Source organism: Crocodylus porosus, unplaced genomic scaffold (assembly GCF_001723895.1).
Source record: "Crocodylus porosus isolate Cpor-Errol unplaced genomic scaffold, CroPor_comp1, whole genome shotgun sequence".
Lineage (NCBI taxonomy): Eukaryota > Metazoa > Chordata > Crocodylia > Crocodylidae > Crocodylus > Crocodylus porosus.
Window position 1 is genome coordinate 130442052 of NW_017728906.1, and position 11216 is coordinate 130453267.

An 11216-nucleotide genomic window follows, 5' to 3' on the forward strand; every position below is an offset into this window, starting at 1 on the left:
GGCCAAAGTCTGACTTTCAACATCACTGAAGTTAATAGTTTGGTATAGGGAGTAGGTGGGAGAGATGTCCAGTATTATGGACTATATTAAATTTATATTTCAGTGTGGACTATAGGAACAGTCACATCTATAGAATTTTAGAGTTTTTTCTTAGATGACTGAATTTTCAACAAAAATTCTCCCTTTTTTGTGGTGTATGCACTTTGAAAACCTATATAGACAGCTGAGATATTAATGGAAATGACATCTATTCTATTTGGGAAAAAGAGCAGACCAAAAGATAACGGGTAACATTGACCAAAAGCAATTACTTTAAAAGGATACTGCTAAGTATTTGAGAAAAATGATTCTTTTGACTAGTTGTTTGTCAGGCCTTGTGTGGTTTTTATTGATTGCTCTTGAATATATAGCCCCCAAGACTGAAAATGCTGCTGGTAATATCCTTCTCTTTACAATGCTGAGAGTATCTTATTAACAATAATAAGAAACAAATTTGTAAAGAAAATGAATACATATTAGAGCCTTAAATTAGCTGAAAGTGGTCCATGTATTACCCCTGATATTAATTTTCTAGTGTGCTATTTTCTGTGAATCTAATGTTTAGAATGAAATGATAATTTGGTGTGTGTGTGTGTGTGTGTGTGTATGTGTGGTATGTGTTTTCTTTTCTTTTTTTTTGAATACCCACAGTCTAAAGAACAATAATTGTGTTTCAATAATCTTGAAATGAGTTATAGTTAAAAGTTTGGTAGGTATTTCTTGTCAGGGATAGATATCTCACATACGTACTGAACTATTGTTTGTTTCCTACGCCACAGACATATTCACCATGATGCTAGTAAATAGCAGTTTAAAAAGCTACCAATCTACTAAAATGGGCACTTGATTGGAACAGACACAGAGCGGGATCTAAGCACTATGTTACAAGTTCATTAACAAAATAGTAGTGAATGTAGCATAACTGCTCTGTTCCCCTTGTTCTCATGTACCAGGCATATATGTGGTCCTTGTACTGGTGATTAGGCAGCTCCCATCACAAATAATCCATAATTTAAAGGAGACTCTTAGCCTCCACACAGGATTCAGCCCACTCTTAATCCTCGTGTCTTCCTTTCACTCCAACAAAAGAGGGACAGATGGTACCAAAGGTTTACTGTCTGGGAAGACTTCCCCTTTTCCCACAGGCACAAGGTCCATGGTGAAATCCTTTACTTCTCAAGTTGCAATGTACAAATTACTCATACTTTTCTGAATTCAGTTTCTATTAACTGAACTGTGACATGGCTACCCTGAAATGTCAGCTGCTAATGTAATGTCTTAACTTATCTTTAAAAAATAAACAAAGAAAGCAAAAAAATGTTGGCAGGGTCAGAAAGGCAATGTGGGAGAGTTTTTCACATGTAAATGGAGACTCCTATAAGAAGAGAAGATGAGTTGCCTAATATCCAAAACTGGGGACATGTAAACCTGAAGTTGTATTTTTATACTCTGATGCTATGGACAAAGATAACTACAAACTAGTATTATACTTTATTAGCATACATTTTTCGAGTTTAACAATTACCTCTGTTCACTCACATAGTGGCATAAGTAGAGCAAAACTATTATGACTTTAACCTGTTTCATTTACTGATATGGAGGACCTGAAGATTGTATGTTAGATATTTTTTAACAATTTGACATCGCAAAGTTACAGTGAGAGCTGTACCTTTTTTCAAAGCTTTAAATTAATACCTGTATCTGACACCTTGATAACATTGGTTCCAGTTAAGGGTACCTTTGAAAATATAGCTGAGTTTTTGTGTGATGGCTGACAAGTTCTGCAGTTGGATCCTACTGCAGTTGCTATGAGGTTCATACATAGATGTACACAATGTGGGTTTAGGCTATGGGTCAGCCTCACTTCATTGTTCTTCATTTGGAAAAACTCTTTTTGACTGAATTAACAAATGGTAATGGCACATAGTATGTGAATGAAGATAAACTTGTTTTAATGTGGTAGTATTTCTAATCTTTTTTATTGGCAGTGTCCTGCGTAGTGCAATAGTAGAGTCTCTCCTAGCTTGGAGTGTTTTATACATTACACTGTTCCTTCTTTTCTGTGCCCTTTTTCCACCTCTCCTGTCTTGTTCTGCCCTCTTAAAATAAGTTTGTTATAATTGCAACCACTGCCTTCTTTACAATAAAGGTGGTTGTAGCTGGTGGCATACCTGAGTATTTGTCTTATATCAGGGCTTGTGTATCCCATGGTCCTGTGGCCACATAATTATTATTTTTTAAATATGTATACAGCTGTGAAGGCTGCCAAGAAGTTTTGAAAAACTGAACAAAAGGCAAACTAATGTACATTTTGCCTGCTGGGTCTGCAGATAACTTAAGACAATAGATGTGATGTGTTCCTCCCATGTCATTAGGGGCTCTGGATCTCTGTTGAATATGGCAGTTGTTCATCAGTGGTGTAGAAAGGCAAGCTGGAGAGGAACCTGCGAGCTCCCCTTTGCTTAGCATCATCATGATGAAATGATTGTGTTGGAGAATAGGGAATGGTTGGAGACAAGCCACTTGGGGAGCATAGTGAGGGAAAAAAAATCTTGGTTATTGTTAAAAATAATCATCAATGAATTCTACATCAGTGACTTATTTAACTAATGAGCCAGTGTTGGGTATGTGTATCTGGGAGTGGGAAGACAGGAATTGAAAAGTATTTTTAGTGACATGATAAATTAAGGTTGCTATGGAATTTAGAGTTGCTGAGGCAGAATTTAGGCATTAACACTGTGGAATTTGGTCTGTTGTCCTATGAAATACAGGGGGCCCTCTCCTGTGGAGAGTAGCTAGAGTACAGAATAACTTGTCTGGGGTTTTTTTAAAGGCTAGGAGGTGAAATTGCAACTTCCATCCATATAGGCAGGACAATAAACAAATAATGAAATCCTAACTAGGTATTGTGACTTATAGCAGAGCTGCTGTAAGATGGCTATCTGGGATGTAAGTAGAATCAGTAGTCCTTTTAAACAATCCGGAATTCAAAATAATATTTAATGAAGCAGAAAGAAGGCCTCTTCACACTTTACATTTCCTAACTTAAAGATCCCTTTAAAAGTTTTCATATCTGGGTAAAATGGAATACTTGTGGCACTTTCTTTTTCCATTTCTGCTTGGTACATATGTACATTTTTTTCAGCCATTGTTTACAAATGTATTGGGCACATTCATCTCTTGTTTCACATGCCTGTTGTAATACATTGTAAAATTAAAGTGGAGTAGGATACTATTTTAGGACTGGTAATTCTTTCATATTTAGAAAAGAGTAAAATTAGCAGTTGTCACTTAAAATTTCAAATAATCTGAAAAAAATTACTTATATTTTATATTATTTTACCCCAAATTAGATTTTTTTTTTCCAGGAGAATCATTTATAATGTATCTAAAATTATACAAAGAACATAATGATTTTTTTTCACACTTATCAGTCTAAATAAAGAGTTATAGCTGTAAGAAATAGATCATAGTTTTATTCAGATCACATAAAACTTCCTTTAATTGGCCCTTAATAAGCTTGGTTTAACTGGGATTTAAAGAAAGAACAGTGGTCATTAACATTAGCCAGATTAAGACTCTGTTAATTACCACTGGAAGATAAAGTAATATGCAAAGATGGGGCATAATATTTTCTCACACTTAAGCACCAAAGAAGTTGAGAAATGTCTTGCTAACTGAAATGAATAAGTCGGTATCTTCCTCTTCCCATAAAGTTACAAAAAAAAAGCTGTTTAAATAATTACTGAATAAATACTACATCAAACTGAAAAACGAAGACATGGATAACATTTAAATTTTGTTTTAAAATAATTTGTATTTGCTTCAAATCATTTAAAAAAAGCATTAGCTTTGTTTGAATAAACCTATGGAATAATATAAACTTTTTATAATTGTTATATTACACCTGAAAAATAAGTTCTAGACTCTTAAACATTTAACACAGTTTACAATATCACTGTTTACATACAGATTTTTTTTCTTGAAGGAGAGGTTAGTGTGTGTGTGTGTGTGTGTGTGTGTGTGTAAAAATAAGGGTTAGGTTTTCTAACAAAAAGGTTTATTAAATAAACCTCAAACTTTTGTTCATATTAGCATATAGTGTTCATTGTTTTAAAATGTTAAAGAAAACTTCTTAATTTAAAAATAGTCCCTAATGATGACAATTGCATACACAAGAGGATAATACAAGATTTGCAGCACTGGAGCCAGATAGTCCATTTTCTTTTGGTATCCTTTCAGTGGCAGTATGACAAGGCAAAGAAAGAAACTCCCTGGTAGACAAGGATGCAATAAACTGCTTTATTTTCTAATTCCCATCTTTCAGTAGTTGACTTCAGACCTGAAGCCTTAAGCTAGGTGCAGACATTGAAAAAGCTTGAGGTAGAATTGATGTAAATTAAGATGTTTTCTGTTAGAGGCGTAGTTTAGATCAGTAGCAAACAGAACACACATTCGCCCTTTGGTGGGGGAGGGAGGTAAATCTTGGGGTCTGCCATTTTTAAAACAGTCTATAGGTGTCGAACTTCTGTACTGTTATGGATATAGGCTCATTTTGTGTGCCAAACTTCTGTTTTGTTACAGGTATAGACTGGTTTCCAATCACTTATGCCGGTAAAAGTATAATGTCTGTACCTGGCTTGAGGGTTCATATCTCCTAATATTACTTTTTATTCACTTTAATATAACTATTACCAGTTAAAATATATAATTCTGTTTTGAATCATGCTAAACTATTTATCCCAATTAAAACCTATTACGGTGACTTCCACAGGTTACTTGTAAGTAGCTAAAAAATAATTATTTGTATTGATTTTAAATTTGTTGCCTTTCAATTTAATAGAAAGTTTTCATGCTGGTGTGGTATAAAAAATGTTAATAGTCATGTCCAATTTGCCTGTTTTTATTCTCCTTCTCTACATGCTTGCAATATATCTCCTTTAGTTTATTGACCCTCTAAACTAAGCAATTCCAGACTTCTGAATTTCTCTTCACATTGCAGTCTTCACATGTCTAATCATTTTCAGTACACATCTAGACACATCTTTTTCTTTATCTTTTGGGGTGATCCAAAACGACTGCCATATTTCAAGCAATGGTGGTGCTATTACTTTATACAGTGTCTTCATAATTTTAATATCATTATGTTTCTAATTACTTCTACATTCAAATGCTTTATTTTTGACCAGTTTCATGGTGAACAAAGAGTTTTGTTGATTTGTGGACAGCTACTCCAAGTCTTTTTTCCTGAGTAGTAACAATGACGTTAGAAAGTAGAAATGTGAATGATGTTTAGGTCAAATCGTTACTTTTAATTCCAAATCACAAAAAATATTTTTAAAAATATGTTGAATTTCAAAAGGTTCCTTTGGGATTCTTTAAAGTAACAGTCAGTTGCATATGTAATGTAGATGCAGGTAAAAGGCTATAAGGCCCATAGATTTTGAGAAAAAAGGGATATAAGATTCATAGTGTTTTAGAAAAATATGAATGCTGATAGGGTATGTAGGTGCTAATCATCTCCTGCTTTCCTTCTTGGCCAATGTGATTAGAGTCCAGAGCTGGCATCCTCAGGCATATAATCTCCCTCTTCCCTCTGGGCAACTGTCTATACTGCTTACAGTTCAGTCGCACACTACCTCCTGCCTGAGGAAATGAGCTGGGCATTTGATTTTTACTTCCAGAAGTTCAACAGTTCAAATGCTAGTTGGCAAAACATAGCAATGGGCAGTAGAATTTATGTTAATGAGACAGCTAGTGTTTTCTTACACATTTTATTTTTCAACTGTTCATGAACAATTTCATTGAAGAATATATTTTGGTAAGGATAGCTATTGACAAAATCCTACAGTGTATCGTAAGTCATTAAGGTTTCCCTTTCTGTTTGGAACTGCAGCTCTGCCTCCCCTGTTAAGGTTCAATAATAAAATCATGATACTCCTACCTGTGCTGTAGTATTTTTTTATAAATAAAACCTGAAATATATTTTGTGCGTCTAGAAATGAAAAAGGTACATTATTTCAAAATCAAAGTAAATAAACAAGGAATCATACATTTTTTTTTACAAAGCACAGTTAAAAGTATATCTTTGTGTAAAGAAACTTTAACCCAAAATTATATTTTCAATATTAATCTTGCTATTTATTTCAAAGACTGGATCCACCAAGTTATGGAGAATCTTGTAATGGGAGTAGAAGATCCTGGGTAGATCACATTGGGCCTTGGGATATTCAATAACTTTGGACAATAGGCCCCTGAAAAGTAAAAAGAATAGGCCAGGACACCTGTTGATATAAATACTCTTTACCTGGCCTTCTGGGAAAAGATCTAGGACCATGTGGAGGTGCACAATACATCTTTTATTGTTCATGCTGTGCTGTGCATGTTTTGAATACCAGATGATAACTGGGCCATAAAATCAGTTCCTTTCAAAATAACAGGAACTGTGTTAACAATAGAACTTGCCAAACGTATTGTCTACAATAAAATAATTAAAACAGGGGGCCAACAAGAAATAAATATGCTTTAATCAACAGGCTATTTTTACCTGTGAATGGAAGTATGGATTCATTCTAGGAACATAGGACTGGAAGGGGCCTCCCAGGCCATTGAATTCAGTCCCCTACAATGATATGCAACCACTTGCCCAAAAGATCCCTTAGGTTGTCCACTATTATACACTGCAGCCTCAAATTACATTATTCAGGGGAAAGAAACTCATGGGCACTTTTGGCTAGGGGATCCAGAGCACAGGCTTAAAAACCTTCTAGCTATGTCCCCAAACTCCTTTTAAAACCCAAATTCTCTGGAGGTTTTGGGTGTCTTCTGAGAGATTCAGATAATCAGATTCAGCTATTAAGAGTCTTCCAACTAAAATGGGAGGTGGAAAACATACATTGAGTTTAAAAGAAAACTTCCTAATGCCCATAAAAAAGCTCTCTATACAATCTACAGACTGACATTTTGTTTTCAGATCTTTATGCAGAGCTTTTTAGCCAAAGATGTACATAAATAATTGTTACCATTGACAGAATTCATGTAAAAGGATAACTAAGTAGGTCCCCAAATAAAATAATGATATACTAAAGCCACTTTTACTCAGAAGCACTAAATGATGTTATTGAATAAAACTTTCCCAGACAACCTAGGGACTGGTCTTTTTTTTCTAAAATAGTAAGTATTATTTGTTTTAAAATGGGTTTACCTTAGATGGTCATCTTTTAGGTTTTCTTCCTAACAGTCTTCATGGTAAATGTCTCATACAGTTGCCAATGTACTCCCTCAATGAAGAGCAAGGCTAAAACATGTCACAAATCATACCTAGCTGCCAGCAAAATTCAAATTGCTGTAAGCACAAGTACCAAGGGAGCTCTTACAGCGCTGCTGAAACCATAATGCAACATTCACAATGAGATCATTGCATCATAATCTCTTTCTGAATGTGACTCCTTTTGTGTGTCAGGTGTTTGCATGTCAGAGGGAGAAAAAGAAAGGCGATTGCCAGGTTAGCACAATCTGTTGTTCTAAATTCAGTAAAGTTATTTGAAAAATTTAAAAAATGTGGGATTACATAGACTGTTTCAAGGACTCCTGAGCTCTTTACTGCCCCCTAATTCCACCAAGTGCAGAGCCCCTTTTATTAAGAATATTCATGTTTTAAACACAGATGAGTTAGTTAAAAATTATTCTCAGCCTAAAATCTTGGAGCGGTATTAAGTTAGACTATTTATTTTTCAGTGCATACATCACACCTATTTTAACATCAGTATTTAAGAACACAATGTCTAGTTCTTGCTCACTCATGTCAGTTTTATACAGCTGCATGTAAATAAAAGGAATACTCTTGATTTCCAGCAGGATAAGTGAAAGAAGAATTAGGCCCACATATTTTTAAATATATCTAGATGTACTCAGCATTAACAAAGTCAAGCTCCATCAGAGCAAGATTCTACATGATTTCTGGAACTGAGTTTCTGGCCCCCACTCTACAGAGATAATCATTAGCTAGGGCTATTAACTCAAGCATCGTTACTATGCTTAACTGTCAGGATATAAACCATAATTAATATTTTAAATACATTTGATTTACGTAGGTCAAAATTCCTAAAGACCTTATAAAGTGAAAACAGCACCAGAATTGAATCTGGAAACTACTTATTTTTCCTTGAAGCTTGTGGAATTTGGATTAACACACTATATATGAGAAGTATCTCACTCATAACCAATACAAATTTCACATATGATTAAAATAACCTCACAGGCGATTAAAAGTGTTTTTAACCATTGCTACTGTCTAGATACCTAATAGGATTCTAGGAGTGTAAAGTTTTGGGACAAAAGACAGGTATGCTGCTTCATTCAGAAGAATAGCAATTTATATAGTAACATCATAGAAAAATAGGATTGGAAAGCACCTCCAAAGCTCATCAGACCAACTCAGTGCTCAAGGCAGATTCATCCCAATCTAAACCATCCCAGACAAGTGCTTGTCTAACCTGTACTTAAAAATGTCTAGTAATGAAGTTTCCATATCAGTGACAGTGTGTAAAGTTCACAGATTCACAGAAATTTAGGGCTAGAAGGGACCTCGTGTGATGGGTACAGCCTCCCTGTTCTGGGCAGGGAAGATTGCTGGAGTCAAATAACCCCAGCAAGTTAGACATGTACTCAAGTCCTTGAAGGATTAAAGCCAAATACGGAAAAGAAATATGCAACGTATACAAGTTCATTTGATGCATTTTCATAGTAAAATGTTAATAAGGCCTACTGTTTCTTTTCCAAGTTACCTAGAATAATTACTGTTTTATCCAGAGTATGTTTCAAGCATCTAGTTTCAGCTAAGGTTAAATGAAGCAGCTGTAATTGTCGGTTGGATGGAAGACAGAGAAACATGAAACTATATATGATCATTGTGTTGTCAGGGTAGTATATACCAAACTAACTGCCTTTTCCACTAGTGACCTTGTATTTACATTGAACAGGAAGTTGTGGCACAATGGAACCCTATTGCATCAAACTTGAGAATCTTATTGGGAGGGACACGATATGCAATAATGCTATTTCAGTTCTTTCAGAGAAAACAAAGCAGCCACTTTGGTATTCTTTGTCTGAAATAAAGGTATCAGTAACACTTTATAGAATATTAAAGCAGCCATCAGAATTAGCAAGATCAGAAAAGATAGACACTTACGGTCAGATTGTCATCTGATGAAACTGGTATAGGTCCATTGATTAACACTAGTGGATAATCTGGTCCTGCAAGGAGTTGAATGTTCTGAGAATTTCAGGGGTGAAATTCTAATTCAATTGAAGTCATCAAAAGTCTTATCACTGACTTCAGTGTGTCAGTGGCCATGCTACCAGTAGGAAATATTCCTAGATTTCATAGACATTAGGGCTGGAAGAGACCTCGGAAGATCATTAAGTCCAGCCCCCTGCCCCAGAGGCAGGAAGTCAGCTGGGGTCAAAGGATCCCAGCAAGATAAATGTCCAAATGTCTGTTAAAGGAGTCCAGAGTAAGTGCTTGCACCACCTCTGGAGTCAGTCTGTTTCATGCCTTGGGAGCTTGGACAGTAAAAAAGTTCTTCCTTATGTCCAGCCTGAAACAGTCTTGGAGGAGTTTGTGATCATTTGACCTTGTCATCCGTTGGGGTACTCTGGTGAACAGGTGTTCCCCCAGATGCTGATGTACCAATTATATATTTATAGACAGCCACCAGGTCCCCCCGAGCCTGTGCTTTTCCAGGCTGAAGAATCCCATGGCTCTCAGCCTCTCTTCTTAAGGCCTGTTCTCTTGCCCTCTGGTCATGCATGTAGCTCTCCTCTGGGCTCTCTCAAGCTTCTCCACATCCTTTTTATTTTGGGGAGCCCAGAATTGGATGCAGTACTCCAGCTACAGCATCACCAAGGCTGAGTACAGCAGGAGGATGACATCCTGGGATTTGCTTGAGAAGCATCCATGGATGCAAGCCAGAATTTTGCTCGCTTTACCAGGTGTGACATCACATTGGTGGCTCATATTCCTTAAGAGGGGAAAACTGATGGCAAATCAGTGAAGATGTTAGTGTGAAGGAATGGACCTCAAAGCTTTTTGCAACATAATAATTGTTGAAATAGTTACTGGCAATCACACCCAATAATTGATTAAGTATGTTATGTCTTCTATTATGCAAGAAAGACTGATATTCAAGTCCCAATCTTAATCTCTCAAAATCCTTCAGCACCTTTGTGAGCAGGATGGCTTGTAAATCTAATGGAAAAGCAGTTATCTACTTCCTTACTTGATCCAGTGAGGCTATCATGGAGGCATCTAGTAGGATTAGAATAATTCATTTTAACTGAAAGATTTAAAAATTGTCAAAATAATAATAACAACACCACCACAAATAATAATATTACTACTAAAACTCAATCTAGTTTCACTGATCAGTATAGACGTGTGAAAGCTGTGAATATTTGTATGGTAACATGAAGGAAAAATAACTTACCTGTACCTCTATCACAACATAGTTATTAAAGCAAGTGCAAGGTACTGCATCTAGGGAGAAGGAACCAGCAACACACTTATAGGCTGGGGGACACCCTTCTTGTCAACATGGTGGCAGAAAGGGATCTTGGAGTCATTGTTGACTCCAGGATGAACATGAGCCACCAATTCAAGAAAGCAGTCAGTAAGGCTAAACGCATTTTGTCATGCATCTACAGATGCATCACAACCAGGTCCAGGAAGATGGTCCTTCCCCTCTATGCAGCACTGGTCAGGCTGCAGTAGGAGTACTGCATCCAGTTCTGGGTGCCACACTTCAACAGGGATGTGGCTAACCTTGAGAGGCTCCAGAGGAGGGTCACTCACATGGTCAAGGGACAGTGGGGCAGGCCCTACGAAGAGAGGCTCAAGGGCCTGAACCTATTCAGCCTCCACAAGAGAAGGCTGAGAGGGGATCTGGTGGCTGTTTACAAACTCAGCAGGGGGGACCAACAGGAATTGGGGAGGCTCTCTCCCCAGGCACCACCTGGGGTTTCTAGGAATAATGGCCACAAATTGTTAGAGAGAAGGTTCAGGCTGGACATCAGGAGACATTACTTTACAGTTAGGGCTGCCAGGCTCTGGAATGGGCTCCCAAGTGAGGTGGTGCTCTCTCCTACAATGGGGGTCTTCAAGAGGAGGCTGGACAGAT

At 36.7% G+C, this 11216-nt stretch overlaps 1 protein-coding gene and 1 long non-coding RNA gene across 2 annotated transcripts in view; one reads left to right on the forward strand and one right to left on the reverse strand.

Annotated features, from left to right (window-relative positions):
* The window catches only part of DACH1 (dachshund family transcription factor 1), a 527995-nt gene that overhangs the window by 283438 nt on the left and 233341 nt on the right, over positions 1-11216 (forward strand). The gene's annotated exons all lie outside the window — the stretch shown is intronic.
* LOC109306454 overlaps positions 10928-11216 on the reverse strand; it is a 19011-nt gene continuing 18722 nt past the window's right edge. The window contains exon 3 of the long non-coding RNA XR_002099998.1: positions 10928-11032. This is a non-coding gene — a long non-coding RNA (uncharacterized LOC109306454). The remainder of the gene's footprint in view (positions 11033-11216) is intronic.